This window comes from Phacochoerus africanus, chromosome 12 (assembly GCF_016906955.1).
Source record: "Phacochoerus africanus isolate WHEZ1 chromosome 12, ROS_Pafr_v1, whole genome shotgun sequence".
Classification (NCBI taxonomy): domain Eukaryota; kingdom Metazoa; phylum Chordata; class Mammalia; order Artiodactyla; family Suidae; genus Phacochoerus; species Phacochoerus africanus.
The window spans coordinates 6,727,496-6,754,725 of NC_062555.1; the positions used below are offsets into that span (position 1 = coordinate 6,727,496).

The 27,230-nt window shown below is 40.1% G+C and overlaps 1 long non-coding RNA gene across 2 annotated transcripts in view; it reads left to right on the top strand.

Annotated features, from left to right (window-relative positions):
* Window positions 1-27,230, top strand: part of LOC125112381 (uncharacterized) — a 132,575-nt gene that overhangs the window by 60,064 nt on the left and 45,281 nt on the right. For both annotated transcript variants that reach the window (XR_007131133.1, XR_007131134.1), the window contains one exon: window positions 5,888-6,019. This is a non-coding gene — a long non-coding RNA (uncharacterized LOC125112381). The remainder of the gene's footprint in view (window positions 1-5,887; window positions 6,020-27,230) is intronic.

The window sequence follows — 27,230 nt, forward strand, 5'->3', positions numbered from 1 at the left end:
TTTCTTTTCTAAGGAGATGTTCATTTGTGCTGGATATTAGATTCCAGTTGTAAGTGATATCATATGGTATTTGTCTTTGTCTTTCTGGCTCATTTCACTCAGTATGAGGTTCTCTAGCTCCATCCATGTTGCTGCAAATGGCATTATGTCATTCTTTTTTATGGCTGAGGAGTATTCCATTGTGTATATATGCCACATCTTTCGAATCCAATCATCTGTCAATGGACATTTGGGTTGTTTCCATGTCTTGGCTATTGTGAATAGTGCTGCAATGAACATGCGGGTGCACGTGTCTCTTTTAAGTAGAGTTTTGTCCGGATAGATGCCCAAGAGTGGGATTGCGGGGTCATATGGAAGTTCTATGTATAGATTTCTAAGGTATCTCCAAACTGTTCTCCATAGTGGCTGTACCAGTTTACATTCCCACCAACAGTGCGGGAGGGTTCCCTTTTCTCCACAGCCCCTCCAGCACTTGTTATTTGTGGATTTATTAATGATGGCCATTCTGACTGGTGTGAGGTAGTATCTCATGGTAGTTTTGATTTGCATTTCTCTTATAACCAGCGATGTTGAGCATTTTTTCATGTGTTTGTTGGCCATCTGTATATCTTCTTTGGAGAAATGTTTATTCAGGTCTTTTGCCCATTTTTCCATTGATTGACTGGCTTTTTTGCTGCTGGGTTGTATAAGTTGTTTATATATTCTAGAGATTAAACAAAAAGACAACTTACAGAATGGGAGAAAATAGTTTCAAATGATGCAACCGACAAGTATTCAAATTTATGATGCTAATAAAAATTGTGTCATGCTTTAAATTTCAAATTTAATTTTTAATTTTTCATTTCTCTTCTCTAAGAAAGCAGTTGGCTTTGGTCTATCCTGCAACTTTGCCGTATCACTTTGACCTACACATTGTAAGTGTCTCATCTACATGTATAAACAAATTGTTTAGATTATTTAAACAATCAGATGTTATATGTAAACTTGTGCTTATTTAACATATTCAGCTATTTTATATGTCATACATCATATCAAATTTTCATTTCCATTTATCCTGACTAATCAAGATTAGATAATATTTTGGTTTTCCATTTTCTTGTATATATGTGTATATGTATAGATCCACAAATAGATATATATTCATGTATGTAAATAATTGTTTCTTCAATTGAGTCTTTCTTTCTCTTTGCCACCACCTGTGGCATGTGGAAGTTCTTGAGCCTGGTATCAAACCTGAGCCCCAGTAGTGACAGTGCTGAATTCTTAACTGTAAGTTAGACCACCAGGAAACTTCTATTTCCTCAATTAAATACAATTTTAAATAAACTTCTTTCATAGTATCCTCTTCCTTTTAGTTAAAGCATAGAGAGAAAGAATAACATATTTGAATATGGCTTGAGAGAAGTAAAAATATATCATAATTTAAAGGAAACATTTCAAAGTAATGGAGAAGAGGTTTATTGGGCTTATTCATTTTCATTTATGTCCTTTTTTTTTTTTTTTTTTTTTGTCCTTTTAGGGCTGGACCTGTGGCCCATGGAGGTTCCCAGGCTAGGGGTTGAACTGGAGCTGTAACAGCTGGCCTATACCACAGCCACAGCAACACCAGATCTCAGCCGCATCTGTGACCTATACCACAGCTCACGGCAATTCCTTATCCTTAACCCACTGAGCAAGGCCAGGTATCGAACCTGCGTCCTGATGGATACTAGTCAGGTTCGTTTCCTCTGAGCCATGATGGGAACTCCCGTTTATGTCTTTCTAAATTTACCTTTTCTCAGATATAGTTTTGTATATGTAGGGCATGACCTTATTATTATTTTTTTTTTTTTTACTTTTTTAAAAGTAAAAACAGTTATTGTTGAAAAATGTTCGGCCGTTCTATAAAGGAGTAAAAATATCTTGTCGTGTAGGAGTCATTCATCACTCTCAGAAGAGGGAGCAGAAATTCTCTGCCGTCGACCATATTCCAGGTTGACTGCTGTTCAGGCTAAAACCTGAATAATCCTCATGATTTCCCTAGAAATATTTAATTACTCTTGACATCCAAGTCAGAACATCTGGTTAGATTATATAGTTTTTCTCAAACTGTAATTTGGCTTATATTCATGAAGGCCATGCCATTTCCTACAGAGTAGCAGACAATAAATACATGTATCCTAACATGCACATTTAGAGATATTTTATTATTCATGTCTCTCATTTGATTATTGTTTTCGATACTCAGCTTTCCTTTTCAAAAGCTTTCAAGATAGTCTTTGTTCTCCAACTCAGGAGTCAGCAAACATTTTCTTTAAAGAGTCAGATGGGAGTTCCTGTTGTGGTGCAGCGGAAATGAATCTGACTAGGAACCATGAGGTTGCGGGTTCGATCCCTGGCTTCGCTCAGTGGGTTAAGGATCCGGCATTGCCATGAGATGTGATGTAGGTTGCAGACGTGGCTCAGATCTGGTGTTGCTGTGGTAGTGGCGTAGCCCAGCAGCTGTAGCTCCGATTAGACCCCTGGCCTGGGAACCTCCATATACCGTGGGTGCGGCCCTAAAACAAACAAAACAGCAAAATAAATAAAGAGCCAGATGGTAAAAATTTTAGGCTTTGTGAACCAGATGATCTCTGCTGCAAGTATTCAACTCTGTCTTTGTAGAGGGAGGGCAGACAGAGAGGGTTAAAAAAATAGGGTATGACTGTTTGAAAAAACCTTTATTTACAAAAAAAAAAAAAAAGATCATGGGTCAGATTTGGCTCACAGGCCTTAATTTGCCGAGCCCTGTTCTTGTTCAGTGTTAATCATTGTCGTTACCAGTCTAGGAATGGGGTAAAGAACTTCTGTCAGAAGGTACGTCTACACGGCGCTTTCCTCATCAAGGCAGGCTTTTGATGAAAAATATAGGACTTGAGTTCCTGTCGTGGCTCAGTGGTTAACGAATCCGACTAGGAACCATGAGGTTGCAGGTTCGATCCCTGGCCTCACTCAGTGGGTTAAGGATCCAGCGTTGCCGTGAGCTGTGGTGTAGGTCGCAGACGCGGCTCAGATCCCGTGTTGCTGTGGCTCTGGCGTAGGCTGGTGGCTACAACTCTGATTAGACCCCTAGCCTGGCAACCTCCATATGCTGCGGGAAGTGGCCCTAGAAATGGCACAAAGACAAAAAAAAAAAAAAAAAAGAGAGAAAAATATAGGACTGGAACTAAATATTGGTTGGTGACGATGGTTGACAAATTCCGTTGCAAGCTCCTATCTCACTGCGCATGGGGATCAGTTTTTTTGTCTGGCCCTGGTCCAAGGAGGGCAGTGCAAGGGGCACTGCCCAAGCCTATTTTCCTATATACCAGGCCCAGAAAACTTTGCGATTGATGATTAGATTACATCTATTATTTCCTACATAGAGGATTTTTTTTCTATTCCTTATTTTGTTGTTATTGTTGGAAACACAGCTCAGATTAAAAGCAAAGGAAATAAGAGCTGTTTGAAAGATTACTTACTTCTCTAGCAGCTGTGGAAGAGTTAGCGCCTTAGCACTGATGGTTTATTTCCATGATTCAGGAAATATTCATGTTGTTTTGTCTTTAAGGACAAAAAAGCTTGTTGAATCCTTTTTTTTTTTTCATTTTTATGGATGTTGATTCACCAGGTTGTGATCATTTCAGTAGATTGCTTATTAAAGGACATATTTAGTGGGTATAATTATTATTCTTTTTTCTTTTTTCTTTTATGTTGTCTTTTTAGGACCGTGCCCCTGGCGTATGGAGGTTCCCAGGCTAGGGGTCGAATCGGAGCTGCAGCTCCTGGCCTACGCCAGAGCCACAGCAACACCAGATCTGAGCGGCGTCTGCAGCCTGCACCACAGCTCGTGACAACGCCGGATCCTCAACCCACTGAGCGAGGCCAGGGATCGAACCTGCAACCTCGTGGTTCCTAGTCAGATTCGTTTCCACTGTGCCATGATGGGAACTCCCTAGTGGGTATGATTAATTTAAACTTAAGAAAAAATTATTTTATCAAAGTATAGTTGGTTTACAATGGTGTGTTAGTTCCTGGTTTACAACACAGTGATTCGGTTATATATGTATATATATGTTCTTTTTCACATTCTTTCTGTTATGGTTTATCACAGGGTACCGAATATGGTTTCCTGTGCTATACATTAGGACCTTATTGTTTATCCTGTGTATAAAATAGTTTCCACCTGCTAATCCCAAACTCCCATTCCTTCCCTCTGCCACCCCTCCTGCCCCTTGGCAACCACAAGATTGTTCTCTGTGTCTGTGAGTCTGTTTCTGCTTCATAGATGAGTTCATTTTTATCATATTTAGATGGCACATATACGTGACACCATATGACACTTGTCTTTCTCTTTCTGAGTTACTTCATTTAGTGTAATAATCTCTAGGTCCAGCTATGTGGCTGAAAATGGCATTGTCTCATTCTTTTTAAGGCTGAGGAGCATTCTACTGTGTCTATAGTAATTTTAACTTTTTATGTCAAGTAGTAGTCATGGAAAGGACATTGGGAGAAAATGTATGCATGCGTAATGATTTATTTATTCACATAAAAAACATGGAGTTAAAATGTTGTGATAAGAGGGGGAGGGAGTGGGATGGTTCGGGAGCTTGGGGTTAATAGATACCAACTATTGCCTTTGGAATGGATTAGCAATGAGATCCTGCTGTGTAGCCCTGGGAACTATGTCTAGTCACTTATGATGGAGCGTGATCGTATGCAAAAATAGAATGTGTGCATGCATGTGTAGCTGGGGCACCATGCTGTACAGTAGAAAAACAATTGTGTTGGGGAAATAACTATTAAAATTTTTTTAAATGTTATAAGTACTTGTCAAAGTGTTTCCCTTCCTTTTCTAGGTAATTTAGGGGAGTATTGAGGAATAGATGTATAATATTTACGTGACCTAGCCAGCCAACACCTACAGCTTAACACTGTTATGGTAGATGTATTTCCAGCATGTCCAGTCTTCAAACCATACAAGACATGCAATTTTAAATGTGTGAAATTATGAGGTTATAGTCTTTCTTTCTTCTGTCCTTATTCATATGCGGTAGAATTTCCCATTTCTCCAATCTGAATGATTGGATGTTTTTCTGGACTGTATCACTTTTCTCAGATTAAACACTTAAGCTTAAAATGGTTATACACATTGGCCATTCAGCTTTGAATTAGTCTTCATTTTTTTTTAAATCTACCCCATGACAGTTTAAAATTAACGAAATGGCCCACATGTCATGTCTGTCACTTCTACATTTTTTGTTTTAGCGATTGTGATTAGCAGATAATTTGTGGGATCCCGTGACAATTCACTACGGCAAACAAGTAGTCTTAGGACAGATTCTGTTTCTATTCACATTTTAAAATAACTTCTCCATATTCAAAATGCGTAAGATTTCTGCTCTGAGTAATGCAGCACCTTCTCCTTCTTCCACAAATCACTTGGGATAGGTTGTAAGTCTCAGCTTCATGTGGATTTTAGAGACGGGAAAGAAACTCTCTCAGCAGATACAGTGTGGATTGATAGCACCATATATTCATTCCTTCATTAAGCATTTATTGGTCCATTATTCAGTGTCCAGAATTTCTGTTTAAAACACCTAAAGATAACAATTCAGTTTGATAGGACTTCATAAATGTGCTTTATAATTTAGATTTAAGTTTTCCTGGCTTTTATCAATTTAGTCACATCCAAGAAGGGCTGTTTGATCACATTCTATTTCCCAGCTTCCACATTTCAAGCCTCTCCAGGGCAGAAATGAAAGATTGTAAGTGTGCTGCATTTCTATAGCGCTTTCATTTCTGCCCCAACCCTAGCTGCCTTTCATGTCTGCAATAAAAATTTTGATCCAGGTCGGATTTATGTGAACGTTATTTTTTTTTTTTTCAGACTGACCTACCCTGTGACTGAATTTTGCAATGAAACCTTATTGGGTTGTTATACACCATTGCAACCGGGCACCTTAAAATTAGATGGAAGAAACAGAATATGTTACCAGAGGATGTGCTGACTGGAGGAAAAGTAGGTTTTCCCTTGTTTCTTTCTTTCTTTCTTTTTTTTTTGGAGCATAGAAGCCTCTTTAAAAGTTTGCAAATCTTTAAAGCATTAGCTCCGGATGTTTCAAATGTGCTAAGGTTAGAAAGTGCAGTGAAAACCATGAAACGTTGTGTGAAGGAGATTCTGATGTCCTATTATGTTAAAGGAAGGTAGATGGAGGTTCAGGAACAGATTGGCCGGGCTGGGTTTTCTTGTTTTAACTTTACTACCCACGTCAGACGATGGATAAGCCATGATCTGCCTCGCATCCCAAGATGTCTACAGACTTCAGAGCATAATTTGTACTCAGTGTTACCACTGTGAATTGACATAATTTTGACCAAAGTCAGAGAAACAGTGTTTTATTTTTTTCATCCAAAATAGATAAATGTGCATGTTTCTAAGACAATTTGGGATTGCAAATAGCTCACAGACTTCCCATGGCTCTCTCGAAAGATGCTATGCATAAGTGATTGAAATATCTAGGTGGCTTGGATTCAAATCTTAACTCAGCTGGTAACTGAATGACCTGGGGAAAAATTCCTCACGTCTCTGTACATTCATCGTCTCCTCACCTGTAGAATGAAACATATGAAGCTCATAGCCTGTTAAAGGATTGAGTATTTAATACATGTACCATATATGGAAATTTTTGTAATATAGTAGGCACACACCGAGTGCCTTTTCTTATTGGTAACATCATTAGCATTGGCATTGTCATTTTGGAATCCATTTTGGTGTGAACGCTGGAGTCCAGGGTTCTGGATTGAAAAACTTTGATCTAAACTCATAAACTTGCCACTCTGAACTTGAATTTCGAGAAATAATTAAAATTAGCCAAACAGGCATTTGTAAAGCAATATTCATTGTGTATGAGAAATGTTATAAACTCTTAGGCATGGTGTATTTTGACTTTCTACACTGAGTTGGCAAAGGTTAGTCAGTGTGTGAGTCTTCTTTGCTGACAGATACACTCTTCCATCCAAAGGTACCCGCAGGCTGAAGAATAGATTGTTCTTTGGGACTGATACTGTTTTGTCCAGAAATCCCTTTTGTTTTTAATTTCCACCAGTGTTTTTCCTTCCTTCCTTCTTCCCTTCCTTCTTTCCTCTTTCTCTCTTGATAGCTATAAGGTAAGTTTTCTGTTCTTCAGCCTGAGGATACTCTATATCCAAGTGTATCAGAATAGAAATTTTCTGAGTTATTTATAGTCATACATACTATGTAAAAGACTCAGGGTAAAAAAAAAAAGTTATGTATGAAAGAGCCCATAGTCTAATATATACCACATTGTGATGGCTACCGATAGACTACATTTATTCTAGATTATAGACTATGCTAAGTGATATCCTTCCGCAGAATGCCATTCCAGCAACACACACTTTTGCTTTGTTATTTCACTTGGGAAGGTTACTTTTGCTTAGGCAGCGCTGATGTAAAAATAGAACAGGTCCCATCCAGTGAAGCATCTTATGTAAACGTTGCTTGAAAAACTTCTTGTTCTTTAATAATGTGCATGAAAGAATGTGAATTTAAACAGGTGCTGGTCCTGTTTGGTCACATTTAGTTCAAAGCTATGTAGACATACATCATCAAAGGTGTGCTTGGCTCCCTTTGTTACCCTGTCATTGGTACAGAAGATGTTTTGCATGCAAACAGCATCCCTGCTCTTTTAAGTTAAATGTATAGATTTGCTCTAGAGCGCCATTGTCCCTTAGGTTTATTAAAATGTATTGCCTTAAGAAACACCATCATAATACATCTCCTCAAGATCCTGTAGAAATATCTGGATTTTAAAATTTTATATTCTGATTATTTTCTTCTAGTAGCGAAACAGTGCCAGTTTCTCATAAGCAGTGATACATTTGCAGAACCTCATTGGAATTGTAATTTTTAAGTTGGAAAATTTTGTGATACTAGGAAATATGATTAGAACTGTTTTCATTCATTCTTACTTTAAAAGAAATGGCCTAAAAGTAAGGCTTCAAACTTTCTTTTTCAAGGTCCTTGTCCTTTTTTTCCCTTCCTACATTCATAAAATTTTGTTAGCGCTTTTACATCAACGACAAGAAAAAATGCCAAACATAAACATGAAAAATAGACGACTTTGTAGTTACCAGTTGAAATATACTTAACTTTAATGTGAAATAATTAAATTCTCAAGTATTTATCATACGGTTTGGTCCATAATGGTAGATTCATTTGGAAAACCCAGAATGCTTCTTTTTTCTTCCCTAATGATAAAGTTTTTTTATTCACTTATAGTTAGTTTCAGTTAAAGTTGAAAATATTATTCCTATCAATAGGAAAATAGCTAATTTGTATAGATTGCTTTGGGGGTTCTATATTACATTTTGTATTATGTCAGCTTTAGGCTCTTTAATTTGTTGTGTTTTGGTCATTGAATATGATACTTTGTTTATGAAATGGTTAATCATTTTATGTCAATTTAACAAGATATCTGTGTATGTGACTTTTCTAGTACTTAAATCATGTCTGATAAACTTTCATAGAAACCTCTTTATAAGAATTCAATAGGAGTTCCCATTGTGGTGCAGCAGGACTGAACCTGACTAGCATGCATGAGAACTCGGGTTTGATCCCTGGTCTCGCTCAGTGGGTTAAGGATCTGGTGTTGCCATGAGCTATAGTGTGGGTTGCAGATGTGGCTCAGATCCTGCGTGGCTATGGCTGTGGCCAGCAGGTGTAGCTCAGATTCAGCCCTAGCCTGGGAACTTCAATATATCATAAGTGTAGCCCCGAAAAGCAAAAAGAGAAAAAAACCCAACAAATCTAATTCTTACAGTTTGATTGTTGTAATTGAATATTTCACTCAATCTTTCTGTGCATGAAATTGTTAACAGCCTATGTTTGTTTGTTTGTTTTTTTTATTCAATTATAGTTGATTTACAATATTCCACTGTGTATGTGTGTATATATACATATATGCCATATCTCCTTTGTTCATTCCTCTGTGGACGGACATTTAGTCAAATCACTATGGTATTGGCACAAAAACAGAAATACGGATTGATGGAACAGAATAGAAAGCCCAGAATAAACCCATACACCTACGGTCAATTAATCTATGACAAAGGAAGCAAGAACATGCAATGGAGAAAAGACAGTCTCTCCAAGAAGTGGTGCTGGGACACTGAACAGCTACAAGTGAAAGAATGAACTTAGAACATTCTCTAACACTATACATAAAAATAAACTCAAAATGGGTTAAATGCCTAGATGTAAGACTGGCTACTATAAAAATCCTAGAGGGGAGCATAAGCAGGACACTCTTTGACATAAATCCCGACAATATTTTTATGGATCCATCTCCTAGGGTAATGGAAATAAAAACAAAAATAAACAAATGGGACCTAATTTAACTAAAAAGCTTTTTTCCACGGCAAAGGGAACCATAAGCAAAATGAAAATGCAACCCAGGAATGGGAGAAAATAATTACAAATGATGCAACTGACAAGGGATTAATCTCCAAAATATACAAACAGCTTGTATAGCTGAATATCAAAAAAAATACCCAGTTAAAAAATGAGCCAGGAGTTCCCGTCGTGGCGCAGTGGTTAACGAATCCGACTAGGAACCATGAGGTTGCGGGTTCGGTCCCTGCCCTTGCTCAGTGGGTTAAGGATCCGGCGTTGCCGTGAGCTGTGGTGTAGGTTGCAGATGCGGCTCGGATCCCGCGTTGCTGTGGCTCTGGCGTAGGCCGGTGGCTACAGCTCCGATTCAACCCCTAGCCTGGGAACCTCCATATGCCGCGGGAGCGGCCCAAGAAATAGCAACGACAACAACAACAAAAAAGACAAAAGACGAAAAAAAATGAGCCAAAGATCAAAGTAGACGTTTCTCTGAAGAATTCATATAGATGGCTAATAGGCACATGGAAAAATGCTCAACATCACGAATTATCAGAGAAATGCTAATCAAAGCTGCAGTGGTATCACCTCACACCAGTCAGAACGGCCATCATCAAAGTCTACAAATAACAAATGCTGGAGAGGCTGTGGAGAAAAGGGAACCCTTCTATATGGTTGTGGGAATGTATATTGGTGCAGCCACTTTGGTGAACAGTATTAAGTTTCCTTAAAAAAACTAAAAATAGAGCTACCATATCATCCTACAATCCCAGTTCTAGGCATCTATCTGAAGAAAAAAAAAACATAATTTGAAAATATATATGCACCTCAGTGTTCATTGCAGCACTGTTTTCAGTAGCCAAGACATGGAAACAATTCATATTTGTTTGTTTTTTCTCTTTTTGCCATTTCTTGGGCCGCTCCCGCTGCATATGGAGGTTCCCAGGCTAGGGGTTGAATCGGAGCTGTAGCCACCGGCCTACACCAGAGCCACAGCAACGCGGGATCCAAGCCACATCTGCGACCTACACCACAGCTCATGGCAACGCCAGATCCTTAACCCACTGAGCAAGGCCAGGGATCGAACCTGTATCCTCATGGTTCCTAGTCGGATTTGTTAACCAATGAGCCACGACGGGAACTCCAGCAATTCATGTTTGATTTAAACAATATTTGAAAATATATGATGACATAGGAGGTTATCAATCTATTCACAATATCATAAATTTAAAAATTATATTGATAACTAGCACCTAGCTAAAATAGTTAAATTTTCATTGGGTTTAAGATCTCACGGAGATAGGGTAATAAAAGTAGGACTCTAATATATTCTAAAGATGATGTCGTGCTACTGTCATGTAACCATCTGGAATAAGTATTATTACTCTTTTTCCAATGTCATATTTTACTATCAGATTACGAGTTTTTAATGTTCTTGTTATTCTTACTCTGCCGCTCACTATTCATGCATCAGTCATGGTCTTATGTTCACTGTGTCAAGCATACAGTAGTCAGAAATACCCCTACTTTTAGTTGTTAAGAGTCGAGTGCTTCACAGATTTCAAAAACAAGCTTATGATTACCAGGGGGAGAGGTGGGAGGGAGGGAGGGATGGGGAGTTTGGGGCTGGCCTATGCACACTGTGGTCTCTGGAGTGGATGGTCCACAAGGGCTTATCGTATAGCACAGGGAACTCGGTATTCTGGGATGACCTGTCTGGGAGAGGAATCTGAAAAAGATGGATGAAGTGAATATGTATAACCGAATCACTTTGCTGCACAACAGAAATTAACATTGTAAATCAACTCTACAATAAAAATTGTAAAAAATGAAAAAAAAAAAGAACCAAGTGCTTTAAAGAGAAACGCCTTTAGTGGATTTCATAGTCTCATTTTAAAATATCAATAGCTCACATTTGGATGACTTGGAGCATAGGGTTGAAATCAGTGAGAGAGAATTGATGATGAGTTGAGAAATACAACGGGCTGGATTGTCAGATCCCACTCAGTCACGTGAGAAATCTTACCCAGTAACAAGCTTTGCTAATAATTTCAAGAAGACGTGTACTCATGAGCTACAGGTGAAACGGAGAAATCCAGACCTTCTGTGCAGTTCTCGGGTTACTTCTTGGCCGTCAAGGCGTGCTCTGGCTCAGGTTACTACATGGGCCTCTATGTGATATTTGTGTCTGTGTAAATGACACAAAAGAGGGCCGTTTTGCTGTGACACATTATCATTTCATTTCCAGGTGGCTGGATAGCTTAGGTGACATTTTCCAAGAAGCTGTATGCAATAAATTTGTAGATCCCAGGTTTGTTTAGTACAGACAGTCACAGACAAAGCAAGTATGTGCTGCTAAAATATTTTCCTAGACGAGGACTCTCTTGAGAGAGAGCGCTATTAGCATGTGTACCGGGAGAACGATCATCGGCATGTTTGCAAGGAGGCTTGGCTAGATTAGCTTCTTTGTGTCCTTGGGCGTCTCCCCCATCTCCCTCCTCCTGCCACAAAGGGGACTGTGGATTGCAGACATCCTCCTTAATGATTTTCTTCCCAGGAACTCTTCTTGATTCCAGAAGATGGATTCAACCACAGGGCGGGAAAGAGATTGGAGGAAAACCCATTTAGTGTAATGGTTGCTGAGTCTTTGGAAAGAGTTTCAGTCTCTACTACACTCCTTTCAGCTGAGTCTGGAGAGAAGGCATGACTCTGGAGACCCCAGATAAGTAGAGGTATCTCCGAACTGAATATACCACGACTGAGTGAGTCTCAGGGCACAGCTAAGCCAGATGGCAAGTGTCCTGGCCTATCAGAACTGCAGGTTGTCAGTGGTTGAGTGAGGTACCTGGTGGACCAGCCTGAGTCCTAGCAAGGCGGTGGAGTTCTGCACATCCCCAGGCCAGGCATGTTGAGGGAAGATTTATCAATTTACTGTTTCCAAGAAAGGTGTGGAAATATATGTGTGAGCCTCGCCTTTGGAAAAAGGGATATATGGAGGGTGAACCTGTCAACTGGATGTTCTGGAGGATCCCAGGCTTGAGCAGCAGATGCAGTAGAGATAGAAAATGGTACCCAGCCAAGGGAGGATGAGCTGGGCTCAGGGGAGGCCAGTGATGGCGTATGCCATTATACGGGCAAGATGCCCTTCCTTCAGTTCTAGGAAAACGTATGAGGCCAGCTGGAATTAGCATAAGCTCAGGGAAGGGAGAAGAAGGAGCAAGAAGGGGGTGGAGGGCAGGAAGAGGAAGAGGACTTGGTCTGATTTAATTTTATGTTGGAAAGGGACCGTATTCCCTTAAATTGGCAAGATAAATTCTTCTGGTAAGAAAACACGCACGCCAAATTCCAGCCATTTATAAAACACTAAATATTATATTTTTTGAAATATTAAACATGTCAACATGCTCTATTAGTTTTTTGAAATATTAAACATGTCAAACATGCTCTATTACTTTTGCTGAAGAATAACAGCGGGAAATTGTTTAAAAAAACACCTCTGCTCTTGCTGGTTGCGTCACCTTGATCATGCTGTTTAAGCTCATGGACTCTCAGTTTCTTTGTCAGGTAGGTGTAACTAGGCTTAGTCCCGTAGCTGTTGTGAAGGGTAAATGAGATATAAATGAAACCCCCAGCATGTGACCTGGTGCATCTCTTGGTAGATTTCCGGTAAGCGTTTGGCAAAGCATCCCCTAAAGTCATGTAATTGATGTGATACTCTTCCTTATCATTCTGTAAGTTGTTTAGCTTATGCTTCTACACTAAGACAACTCTTCACTGACCCTTTGAGCTTTGAATTCACCACTTTTGCTCTTCTGCTTCTGGGGCCCACACATTGCCTGTGGCAACCAAATTTTCAGCTGTTATTAAAACAGGAAGCTATAGTTGTGAATCAGTGAAAAATGCATCGGTTACCACAAAGTCCTTTTGTACTGGTGTGGTCCCAGGATAGTCCATCAGCGGATCCCGACCGCTGCGGGTCTGCAGTGTGCATTTCTAGACGCGGTCCTCTTGTTACTGAGCCAAACTGGGGTCCGCTTGCCCAAACACAGTAAAGCCCATCTGTTGACACCAAGTGGTGGTGAAGGACGGTCCAGCGTTTATTGCAGGTACCGAGCAAGGCGTCCAGGTAGCTGATGCTTAAAAGGCCTGAACTTTCCAAAGACCTTCAGGGAAAGATTATTAAAGACAAGGTGAGGGAGCGGGATGGTGGGGGTGCGATCGGCACGTGAACATTCTTCTGGTTGGTTGGTGGTGAGATAATCAGGAGTCAACATCATCAACCTGGTTCCAGCCGGTCTGGGTTCTATGTGCTTGTGGGTCTGGGTTCTACGTGCTGTGGGCAGCGTACAGTTCACTTCTTCCACCTGGTGGGGGCTTCAGTATCTGCACAACAGCTCAAGGGATTTGGCTCAGAATATTATCCATAGACCTTGGAAGGAACTAAAGGTCCTTGACTTGGTTTAATAGCTAAACTATTATTATTTTGTCTTGCTTGATTGTTTTTCTTTTTTCTGCATTTTCTCCCTCCTCTGATTAAATTTACTCTTTGGAACTTGGGGAAGGCCTGGGGGGTTAAGGTTTTTCTACAGACAAAAGCAGGCAGAGGAAAAGGGGTGGGGGGGGGCGGCGTTCTGTCCTAGGAAGGCCCCATAGGGTCCTGCTTGGTAACAGTCTCTAGCATCCATCTTTTTTTTAACACCTTTGTGTTAATTCTTTGAATTCACTATGGGACTTTTCGTGTCCCATCGTAATTTATATGAGAGGACAAGGCAAGCACACTTGTGATTTCTCATTATTCATTGACTTATTCATTTTCATTTCATGATATCAGTGGAAGTACTGATACGATGAACCTGCGTGCCATTTTCAAGAGCTTTTACTTTTAAGGTAATACATAACACCTGCAAGCTGTTGGGAGCACTTGTTCTCTTATGAGGTCAGGAATGCGCAGGCACAAAAGATGAAATATTTCCTCAGGATATTTTTTTGAAGCACCAATCAAAAGTCAACCAGTGTCTTCATTTTCCAAAGGAGTCCACTGAGGTTCACAACTTGTTTGTGCTTGAATGCTGGAACAATAGCCAGAACACTAATTAGAGACCAAAAGCTACCCTGCCCTTTTGTCTTTTTTGGATATAGCCCTTGAGGTGGAGGAAAGCTGGAGGAGAACACGGCTGAGTTTATCATTCAACTACAAGTTAAGCCAACACAAAGCACATTTCTGCCTGATGTTTTTTGAATTTTAAAAGAGGCTCTGAAGGAACGAGAGAAAGTTAAAGATATTCTAAATAGAACTTTTAAAATGATCACTGCAGTAACATTTACTTAGGTGATAAATACATGAGTCAGGTTAATTTTTCAAAATAAATTGGGTTTCGAAATCCACATTAACATGCAAATTATTTGGAATTTGTCGCTGTAAAAAGGAACGCGTGGTTGGTAAAATAATGATCTGGAGAAGCATCCCTAGATTTGAGTATCTTTGGATTTATAGTAGAAAAAAGTTGGAAATGATAAAAGTTGAGACTATAGGTTTTTTTTTTCCCCCACTGGAAATTCACTGATACAAAAACAGCAGAATGAAAACAAGACAATTTTTATTCCCGATTCTGTCACTAACTGACTTTTGACCCTGGTCTCTCATTTTCTTTTCTGAACCTGTGTTTTCTCTTAGGTTAAGACATCGTGTTAAAAGATCTCTGATTTCCTTCGTTGTTCTAACATTTTCTGAAATTGCTTCATCATATTCTGCTGGCTTGACTTCTGACTTGCCCAGCACTCATCGTAAATGGATGATAGTTTTGTCTTTCATAACTACGCTTTTGAGACTACACTCTTAGGGCGGTTGGACCTGAGATCTATTTGGAATAATATGCCAAAATGGACATCATTTAAATAGCAGACAAAAAAAGTGTCATCCCGTGGAACCTGCAACTCCCAGATTCAGTGAGAAATGTGACATTTTCTGTATGCCATAAGAAATGTGTTAGGCATTCAGTTGTGTATCTTCTTACCTGCTCAGGACTTTCCCTGCAGGCAGCAGGAGCTGAAGATCTGCAGTGCAGTTAGACCATGGCCTTTGTCACAGGTGTCACTGCTGTCTGTGGTTCACGTTCCTAGTCTGCAAAACTCCCAGAGAGTGTTTGTCAAGTTCACTTGCAAGTCTGAGAAGCCATTGCAGTGATTTGCTTTTCACATCATGGCCCGAAGTTAGCAGAAACGGAAAGACTGATGTGCAGGATGAATTTATTGGCCTTAAGCCACTAATTACAGAACAGTATGTTGGCAGAACCTGAAATGCTTAGAAGAAAAAAATCCGAAGCTCTTAAGGAGATTGGAAGGAAGATTTTCATTTTAAAAGGCAGTGGAATTTTAAATGAAACATGATTGGGAGATGATTGTATACTAGTTTAAAGTCATCCCAGGCATTGTGTTATTATAGACTTTGAATCAGTCATTTTGTGCAAGAATAATACTTAAACCTCGTTTCATTACACTTTTCTTCAGAAATCTTGAGATTACAAAGGAATCTTCATTATGATAATAACTGATGGAAAACTAGATTTAGAAATGAGAATGAAGTTAACATCCTGAGAGAAAGAATAGGCCTGTATCGACAATTACTTGGAATACGTCTGTATTCGCTGTGCAAAGCAAGTAGTTTCACCCTAAAATTATTTCTTGAATTGGATTGGTGTAGCCAGTTCACGAGAAGTTTTTAAGCCAGTCCAACAAAATCAATACAGATGAATCAACACATTGGCATGGAATGTGTCTGAGAGATTTAAAGGAATCCGAAGAGAAAACAGGCTTTATGAGGCAAAATCTATAATTTATATATGAAAATCTTAATGGCCCTATTTCAAATTTGATTATCAATTTAATTCATCTTAAGGATTTATTTACCCTCACCTCCCTAGAGGATAAACTATAGATGTTTATAAACAGGAGAAGAAAAAACAAAACTCTGAATATCTAACTAAATGACAAATTAGAAAAAATAGGTTGTGTGATTTTTTTCACTCATCCAGTGGCAAATCATGCTAATTTAGGTTATATAAATAAAAAAGGACCCAGTTTATACAATCTATTTAACTTTTTTTTTTCTTTTGTCTTTTGTTGTTGTTGTTGTTGTTGCTATTTCTTGGGCCGCTCCCACGGCATATGGAGGTTCCCAGGCTAGGGGTTGAATCGGAGCTGTAGCCACCGGCCTACGCCAGAGCCACAGCAACGCGGGATCCGAGCCGCGTCTGCGACCTACACCACAGCTCACGGCAACGCCAGATCCTTAACCCACTGAGCAAGGGCAGGGACCGAACCCGCGACCTCATGGTTCCTAGTCGGATTCGTTAACCACTGCGCCACGACGGGAACTCCACAATCTATTTAATTTTTAAAGAGTCACTTGGGGGCTCCACAAAGAACTAGGGTTAAATATGCTCTATCCGTGTAACATAAATAGTTTTTTTCCCCCCAAGAAAGTGGCTTAGAGCCAGAGAATAGAAGGCAAGGGTACAAGTTATTCTGGGCTAAAGAGACATGTCACCCTTTGCATTGGTAGAAAGTTATCAGGTTAGTTTTATGTTTGGTAAAAAGTAAAACGACAGAATTTTTTTTAAGCAGTTAAATGTTTAATAGCTATCGACGCTGGTAGCAGAAAGCATCTTAGTTTCAGACTTGGTATCCTAAGGTGTTCACATATGGTAATGCAGCAGCCGAAAGAACTAGTGCAATTAATGAAAAGAAACAAAAAGACATTTACTCAGAAAAATTCTTTCCAAAATCTAAAGCTGTAAAATAGACAGAAGTGGGTATAAACTTTTAGGCTTAAAAGCCTAAAAAATAAACTAAATAGAAATCAATTCTAAACATATAGAATCATGAATGACACAGATGAGGTAAACAGTTTTTTCAACAACAAAAAAAATCTCAAAATGGTAGGATAAATACGCATATTTCAAATCTTAGCAATGAATACAAATAAGGAAATTTTACTTGATACAATGGATAATACGACTTAGGGACTCTTAAAGGTTAACAGGTACAGAGAATACAAGTTAATAGAAAGGATTACAGATTTCTTCTTTTATCAAAAATCCACATACAATTTATTGTACCTGTGTTCACAGTAAGCTAAATAAACCCATCATCGAATATTAAAAGCTGTTCGTCTTATTTATTCATATTAATGTTATGTATAAAAATGGACAATATGGTGTAATATTTGTTTACTATTGATGCATACAGTTATGTAGAAATAGATGTTTCGGTTTTCAGAAAACTTCAAACTTTGTTGCAGGATCTATTCATATATGAACACCTGACTTGGTTATTAATCATTCTTGGGTAACAATGAAGTCATTCTGAGGTTTGATTATGGAGTATACATGAAAGAATATCCCTACTGACTCTCTCTCTTTTTTTTTTAAAGTGCCGCACCCACAGCATATGGAGGCTCCCAGGCTAGGGATCAAATCGGCCTATACCCACAGCCACAGCAACACGAAATCTGAGCTGCATCTATGACCCACACCACAGCTCACGGCAATGGCAGATCCTTAACCCACTGAGCGAGGCCAGGGATCGAACCTGCATCCTCGTGGATGCTAGTCAGGTTCATTTCTGCTGAGCTGCAACAGGAATTCCTGGCTCATTGCCTATACTACCTCTTGGCATGAATCATATGCCGTTCTATGACGTCTCTTTTAAAATTTTTATTTATAGCAAGCACTTCTGTCAATTTTTAAATTGATTATTTAATTTTTCTTGAGTTCACGCAGTAAGTTTAATAGCACCCTAAATACTCCATAACACCTGCATAATAGACAATCAATCTGTCATTGTTAAATTTCCTTGTATTTAGAAAATTTGTAATTATTTAATCAAAACTATTTCTTGTTAATTTTGTTGTGCCATGGATTGAACCTAATTTTAGATGAACCTCAAATTCTACCTGTTTTTTTCTTAGATAGAACCCGAATGTAGTTGTTGACTTGGGTCCTTTTTCATGAAACAAACCGAGTAGTTACTTTGCTCAAACTGAACAGAAATTGCATGCTTTTTAATGGCGCCATCACCGCGGGATGGGAATTTGAGGGGAGTGCCATTACTTATCAGATGTTAAGTTGCATTTTGCTATACATGTTGAACTATAGAAAACCAGAAGGAAATAATTAAGTGCCTGTCTGAAAAATGAGAACACGTTGTTTTTATTTATGTATGACATCACTGCAAGTGACTTCAGAATGTTCCAATTGCTGATCCTTCCGGGAGGAAGGCATATACAACAGAGATGATCATACACTGGTTGTTGAGCTGAAGAACAACCAACATGTTTGCAGGAAGTGTCGTCAATGGAAGAGGGACCTTTGCCTCTGAATTTACTGGCTCTGGGCTCTTCCCAGCTTAACAGGCACTGTCCTTCCCATTTGAACTAGAGCCCAGTTAGCAATGACAGTCCAGTTAGCCTGCAGCGACAGTCCATTGAGTCCTCAGTTACTTTCTATGTACAAATTAAACAGTCAAGTATTCTCTTAGGGTTTTTTTTTTGTCTTTTTTTATTGTTGTTGTTTCTTGAGCTGCTCCTGCGACATATGGAGGTTCCCAGGCTAGGGGTCGAATCGGAGCTGTAGCCACTGGCCTACACCAGAGCCACAGCAACGTGGGATCCGAGCTGGGTCTGCAATCTGCACCACAGCTCACGGCAACGCCGGATCCTTAACCCACTGAGCAAGGCCAGGAATCGATCCCGCAATCTCATGGTTCCTAGTCGGATTTGTTAACCACTGAGTGACGACAGGAACTCCCTCTTAGGATTTTTATAAGAAAAGGGATCCCAAAACTCTACTCTGGTAAGATGTTCATATAGATAAACCATGTATATTTGGTATATGTAGAAAAAAAAAACAGGAATTACTCCAGATATATACCAATTTAATAGTGTAACTAGATTTAAATAGTAATTCTAAAAATAAATTATACTTATTACATAATGACATATTAATAAAATTTAAAGAAAAAATTTTAAGCAATGAACATTTATTCCAGGTAGGTGTTGTAGAATATATATATATATATGTTATACATATTTATATATATAAATTAGTACCAGGCTCAAGAAATAATAAGCAAATAAAAAGTTGAAAAATAATAGAAAATTGTGTTAGAAATTTAAAAAGATGCCACAGTTATGTGATCATTTGTGAAATGCATGCTGTAAATAATGACAGAGGAATATTATTTCATGTGTGTTTCATAACTAAAGCTCACACCCTGGACTGGATTCATTAAGAACAATGATTAATCCCTATGTCTGGTATTCCCAGATTAATTGATATTACTACTACTATCATATGAAATGTGTTGGATGTGAATGTAAAAATTTGTGAAAACAAAATGTGACTCTTTCAATTGGTTGAACTTTCATTTATTCAACAATTATTTTATGGCCATGCCCACGGCATATGGAAGTTCCCAGGCCAGGGAACTTCCTGAATCCAAGCTGCAGCTGCAACCTACACCACAGCTATGGCAACACCAGATCCTTTAACCCGCTGCACTGGGCCAGGGATTGAACTTGCACCTCCCCAGTGGCCTGAGTCACTGCAGTCAGGTTCTTAACTTACTGTGCCACAGTGGAAACTCCCTTATCCAGCCACTTATTCAACATTTCTTTCTTCCTATATAAAGGATGAATTTCAGTAAATTCTCTATGCACGCTACCATACATTTCGAATTAACAGAGCCTATGCTATAAAAGGTTTTACAAGTCCTTAGGAATCTGAAGCAATATGCACATTTTTTTCTCCATAAATCTACAATTAAACTCTGTATCTTCCTGAGAAACCTGCAGATTTATAAAGAAAGAATAGCCTGGCTAGTAAAATTAAAAGTAGTACCTCTCCCAGGAAACTACACGCTCATTAAGAATAGCTGGGCTGGGGAGTTCCCGTCGTGGCTCAGTGGTTAACAAATCTGACTAGGAACCACGAGGTTGCGGGTTTGGTCCCTGGTCTTGCTCAGTGGGTTAAGGATCCGGCGTTGCCGTGAGCTGTGGTGTAGGCCGCAGATGCGGCTTGGATCCTGCGTTGCTGTGTCTGTGGTGTAGGCTGGTGGCTACAGCTCTGATTAGACCCCTAGCCTGGGAACCTCCATATGCCACAGGAGCAGCCCTAGAAAAGGCAAAAAGACCAAAAAAAAAAAAAAAAAAAGAGTAGTTGGGCTGGTGACTGTGAGGCATTCTTAAGATCCAAAGAGTGATTTAGTGTCCTGCATTTGCTCCATCTTTCCCTCTGGTTTTAGGAAATGAATTATTGAGCAACGACTTTGTTTATGTCATTAAGATTAAATTGCTGTCAAAATTGTCCTGAGGGAATTCTAAAAAGTCTGGGAAAATGGTTTTGGTATTCACAACGAAGCCAACTTTTCACATTTAAAAATGTTGCTTTTCTCTGACATCGTAATTTGTGTATTTATGTGGTGTCTGTGTGTGTCTGTGTGTGTTTGGAGAGCAGAGTGAAAAATAACTAACTTCAGAGTGGGTAGATACTCTATTAGAGACATTTCTTTGTTGTAAATGCAGGTCTGAAAAGCTCTGGTGTGTCTGGAGGTGAGTGGGGATGGTCCTTAGAGTAGAATACACTTCTACATGGTACATTTTTCTGTCATATGCAGCTCAAACGCTGAAATGCTAACAGAGAGTATAGCATAGTCTTTTCAAAATGCAATAGATAGTGGAATGACAGATACGATACTTGGGATGTTATTCTAATTTCCAAAATTAGTTTTAAATAATAGTTTAATATATGCTGAATGCTGAAAGTGATCTTGCTTGAAAGACAACTCCTTTCTTGGTGTATCTTTTAACATTTTTTAACTGAATGATTCTTTAAGTCTAGTGCTTTACAGTGTTCCAAAGTTTCACACGTACGGTTTCATGTAGCCCCATAATAACCCTTTTCCCCCACCTGTATTGCCCTTCTCCCCACTGGTTCCCACTAGTTTGTCCTCTATATCCATTGGTCTGTGTCTTTTTTGTTTTACTCACTAGTTTCTTGTATATTTTAGATTCCACGTCTAAGTGATATCCTACAGTGTTTGTCTTTCTCTGTCTGACTTATTTCACTGAGGCGCAATGCCCTCCAAGTCCATTCCTGTTTGCTGCGAAGGACAGCATTTCATTATTTTTATAACTGAGTAGTATTCCGTCGTGTAAATATACATCTTCTTTATCCGTTCAGCTGTCGGTAGGCATTTAGGTTGTTCCCATTTCGTGGCGTTTGTAACTGATGCTGCTGTGAACACTGAGGTGTGCGTACATCCTTTCGTGTTTGTCTTCTCATTTTGGGTTGTTTTGTTTTGTTTTGTTTTTTAAGCGACATTCCCAGAAGTGGAAATGCTGGGTTATATGGCCGTTGTGTTTTTCGTTTTTTGAGACACCTCCATACTGGTTTCCGCAGCAGCTGCCCCAATTTACACTCCCGGCAACAGTGCACAACTGTTCCCTTTTCTCCGCGTCCACATCAACATTTGTTGTTTGTGTTCTTTTTGATGATAGCCATTCTGACAGTCGTGAGGAGATAACTCCTTGTGGTTTGGATTTGCATTTCCCTGATGATTAGCGACAGGGAGCATCTTTTCATGCTCCTGTTACCAGCTGTGCAAGACAGCGACACTTTTGATCACGGATGTTCTGTGCCTGCACACTGGGGTCAGGTCGTGCATGAATAAACTGCTAGTGAAAAATTCATTTCTTTCTGAATCCAGATTTGTGGTGGTGGTGGTGATGATTCTTTAGCTTATGGAAGAGGAGAAGGAATTTTAAAATATTGTTCTGAATTTCCGCTTGAGAGATTTCTGGCCTTGTAGGAAACCCCTGTGGCTCTTCACATTCTTAGCGTTCACGGCCACACAGTGCAGGGTTTTATGCAATCACCCACGCAGGAGCAGCATCCCAACCGGTGGAGAACAACCGTGTCTGAAAACATTATTTAACAAGCCTCCCAGGTGTAGCTGATGATCTCGCTTTGTTCTCCGCATTCAGTCCAAGGAAACCTGAAATCAAGGGAATTTCTGGGAATTCAGCACAATGAGGGGCAACAGGGAGCAGGTGCTCGTCCTTGAAGCCTTATTGGCCTAAACGCCTACTGGCTGAGTCTTTGATACTTCGTTAATTGAGGAGTCTTCTCAGCAAGTAATCCTTGGAGAGAGTAGCCCGACTATTAATGTTCTTTTATGCTACACCTTCCTTTTGTGTGTCTTCTTTGTGATCACCTTCTATGCAGTTATCATAATTTAATGTGTATAAGAATTGCCTGAGATAATTACTAAACACCAAACAGGGACCCTCAGTCCACGTGTGTGTGTTGCATAAATTCTGCGGGAACTTTCTGCTGGAAGGACTCTGCTGGGAGTGGTATTTGCTCCTCAAAGCTCATTTGATGTGTTTAGACAACCGATAGGGTCTATAATCGTAGGAGTAGAAGTTGGAGTAATGATTAACATATCTCATATTTATATTTATATTCGTAGTTTTATAGAAACATTTGTATGCCTCATTTCAAAGATATGACTAACGGCATGATAACATATTCCATGTTTATGGGGGACTCAGGTGCTCAGCTGAGATGAAATCCAAAAGGCGAGTGAGTTGTGAAAACTACCGTCAAGTTAATTTCTACGCTTAGCTCTGCACGTACGTGCCCTCTTTCATGTTCTCATTCATATTTTTTATGTCTCCAACATTCAACATTTCCTCCCCTGTTTCTTGAGCAATTAGTCTAGGAATAGACTACTCAATGTTGAGAATAATATTTATTTGAAACAAAGAAAGCCAAAAAAAAATTTAGACTACTTCTTAAGGTCAGATTAGCAAGGCAGTATTAAAGTTTTAATGCAACCTTCTCATGATTTCTTTGAAAGACACAGTAACACTCAGTGAAAAAGGTATTGTGAGAAATAGGAGCCGACAACAGGATTCTCAGTTTAAAAAGGTAACAGGAAGACAAAGCATCTAGCACCTTCACTGCGGAGGGGATAATTGCCCAAATGTCAGCATCGCAGCTTAGATTTTTGTTTTCTTTTTGTCTTTTTTGCCTTTTCTAGGGCCGCTTCCGTGCCATATGGAGGTTCCCAGGCTAGGGGTTTAATTGGAGCAGTAGTCCCCGGCCTACACCACAGCCACAGCCACAGCAACACTGGATCCGAGCCGCGTCTGCAACCTACACCACAGCTCACGGCAACGCCGGATCCTTAACCCACTGAGCAAGGCCAGGGATCAAACCCACAACCTCATGGTTCCTAGTCGGATTCGTTCACCACTGAGCCTCGACGGGAACTCCACGGTTTAGATTTTAATTGCCTTGGACTTCCAGTTATGTGAACAAGTCTGATAAAGGAGAGAGGGGGATTTCATGGGCTTTTTCCTTGATGTGACTTCATATGTTAAACTAATTGTTTTTACTATGCTACTTTTTTTCTTATTTGGACCAAAAAAAAGAACTGAGTGGAATTTGAAGTGGCGTAGGAGTGTATCTTGGTTCAAATGAGAAATGCTGAGTTCATAATCTGAAATTTTTTCTTACTTTCAGATGACACAGTAAAACGGACATCCAAAGATGTGTTATCTCTAAGTTTTTTAAGACCATTTTGGAATGGATATAATTGGGGGGTTCCTTTTTGCTCATGAGTTTGGGGGGGAGCAAATAAATTCCCCCTTATCTTGTGATGCCGAGCAGGAAAACATGTTTTTTTTTTCTACTAAATTCCTCTTTTTGCCGTCATCTTACATTCACTAATGATGATTTGGGACAGAATTCATTTCAGTAGTCAAACTCTTTAGAACACCACCAGGCTTAGAGTTTATTTTGAAGTTGAGAAAACTCTGGGTACAGGTAAGATGCCTGACAACAACTCGAAAACAACCTGCTGAATCAGAATAAAACTGGCAGAAAAAAAAGGTGAAGTAATAATGGGGAATGTTCATTGTGTTTTGAAAGGTGCCAAGACGGTCACGGTAGGACAGCTGATAGGCCGTGGGGTTCAGTTATGTGGGGGATCCGTGCAAATCCCCAGTGGCTCTGCTGCACGTCTCTCCTAGTAGGTCTTTGATTTCACTTGAGCAAAATGCACGAAATGCCTACTTCAGGGCCAACTCTCTCACCTCCAGTGTCTTCCCGTGAAATAGCTGCAGTTTGCAGCTTCTCTAGATAGAGACGTCAGTTTGTTTTTTATAATGTGATGTGACTCAGGAAATACCCTTGATGTTTAGAGTCAGGACCTGAGCTTTCAAATATGTGTGCTTTCCCTAAGAGTGCCCAGGGATCGAACCCCTACCTATTCCCGGAGCCACAGACTGAGACTGGGTCCCAGGTTCGCCTTCCCTCCCGGCCCCGTTTCCCCTCTTCTTCCTCAAGTGTCAGTCTGCGGTTCCCGAACACTCTCTCGACTTGAAGTGGAAGGGGCAGCAGGCCTTCTTGGTGATACAGAGTCACACACGTTATAGAGCAAACCTAAAGGTAGATTAGCACCTACGTTAGAGAAAACAAATACAAAAAACCCAGGACCCAGGGTTCCCGTTGTGGCGCAGCGGACATGACTCTGACTAGTATCCACAAGGATGCAGGTTCAATCCCTGGCCTCGCTCACTGGGTTAAGGATCCGGCGTTGCCGTGAGCTGTCCTGTAGGTTGCAGATGTGGCTTGGATCCCGAGTTGCAGTGGCTGTGGTGTAGGCCGGCAGCTACAGCTCTGATTTGACCCCTAGCCTGGGAACCTCCAAATGCTGTGAGTGTAGCCCTAAAAAGATTAAAAAAAAAAAAAAAGAGACCAGTGGAAACATCTGAAATGTTTTGCATCTGGAATAAATGTTTATAATTTCGTTTTCCCTTCTCAGGCGACTCCTGTCGCTGGGTAGGTATTCCGTGTGAATGTTTCGTTTGAAGGTGCCCGTGTGTTTATAGTTATTTACTAACTTTTACTTGAGGAAAACTTCAAGGGGCTTACAAGAAATTCCTACAACAAATGTGAAGACATGTAGAGTTTCTGACCCTCGGTCTAGTCTCAGTCAGATTCTGGACCTTTCTGTGTCTTTTTTGCTGAATGCTGATATTTTGGTAACTACTAAAAAGTGTAACTAGTTAACTATGAAACAGTCAGTACTAGATCGTCACATGTACAGATCAGATGACTTCTCTCAAGGTTCAAATTGCTGGAGCTCCCTGAAAACTCTAAGTAGCTGTTGTGCCATCGCCCCAGGGAGGGCCGGGTTCACCTGCTCTGTGTCAGGACTGGGGACCCTGAGCAGGCGCTGTGGGGGAAGGTGTGAAGACCTGTCTTCCTCGCAGAAAGAGGATTCCGGGGGACTGGGGAGCAGGCTGTCAAGATGGCTTGCAAATGGCTTGAGACATGGCAGAGGCACTTGGCTTCAGTTTTTCTTGGGGTCAGAGGGCAGGTGAGGTGAAGGTTCCCAGGCGGGGTGGGGACTGACATGGTTTGAACTCTGCCCTGTGCTAGGGAAAGAAGAACCCAGGGTTTACGTGTTGGTTGCACAGTTGTGGCGAAAGAGGAAAAGTGGGAGACAGGATGTCTGAAAGCTGTCCGCAGTCAGTCATCAAACACAGAGTCCAACTCTGTATCACGAGTGAAAATTACCTTTGTCAGCCAGTCCTGGGAAAATGGCCCTCTCCTCTGCCTGCTCTGTCCTCTGTCTGCCACCGCTTCCTTCCTTCCTACCCTATTGATTTTCATGGAACGGCTCACAGTCTGACACAGGAGCGACTCTGTATCTTGTTTGCCTCTCCCAGCTGCAGTTGTGAGCTCCCGAGAGCTAAGATGTCATCTGTCTGCTTTGTTTACTGCTGCATCCTCAGCACCCAGACACGGCAGGGACATAACAGGCACGCGGTAATTTTTTAAAAAACAAAGTCCGTCAGGTTACTAGACTGTCTGCTCCATGAAGGCAAGACTATAGCTGTTTCTACTGGGGTCGAGTCCAGCGATGCAGTGTGTGTCAGTAAAATCCGGGTGGAAAAAATTCATTCTTTTAGTTACTTTAGCACTTCTGTTTTGGTTTTGGGGGGGACTTTTAAACTTTTTTTTCATTAAATATCATTGATGCACAATGTGTTAGTTTCAGGTGTACAGCAAAGTAATTCAGTTGTACATATATACTTTTTTTTTTTTGGCCTTTTTGTCCTTTTCTAGGGCCGCTTCCTGCGGCATATGGAGGTTCTCAGGCTAGGAGTCAAATCGGAGCTGCAGCCACTGGCCTACGCCAGAGCCACAGCAACGTGGGATCCGAGCCACGTCTGTGACCTACACCACAGCTCATGGCAACGCCGGATCCTTAACCCACTGAGGCCAGGGATGGAACCTGCAACCTCATGGTTCCTAGTCGGATTCATTAACCTCTGTGCCATGACGGGAACTCCTGTACATACATATTTCAGATTCTTTTCCATTTTAGGTTATTACAAGTTATTGAGTATGGTTCCCTGGGATAGACAGTAGGTCCTTGTTGATTATTTTATATATAGTGGTGTGTATCCGTTAATCCCCTTTCCCCTTTGGTAACCATATGTTTGTTTTCTGTGTCTCTGTGTATAGTTCTTTTTTTGTAAATAAGTTCATTTGTATCACTTTTTTTTTTAGATTTCATGTAATAAGCCATATATGATATTCGTCTTTCTCTGTCAGACTTATTTCACTTAGTATGGTAATCTCTTGGTCCATCCATGTTGCTACAAACAGTATTATTTCATTCTTTTTTATAGCTGAGTATTATTCCATTGCGTGTTTGTGTGTATGTATGTGTGTGCACACTAATG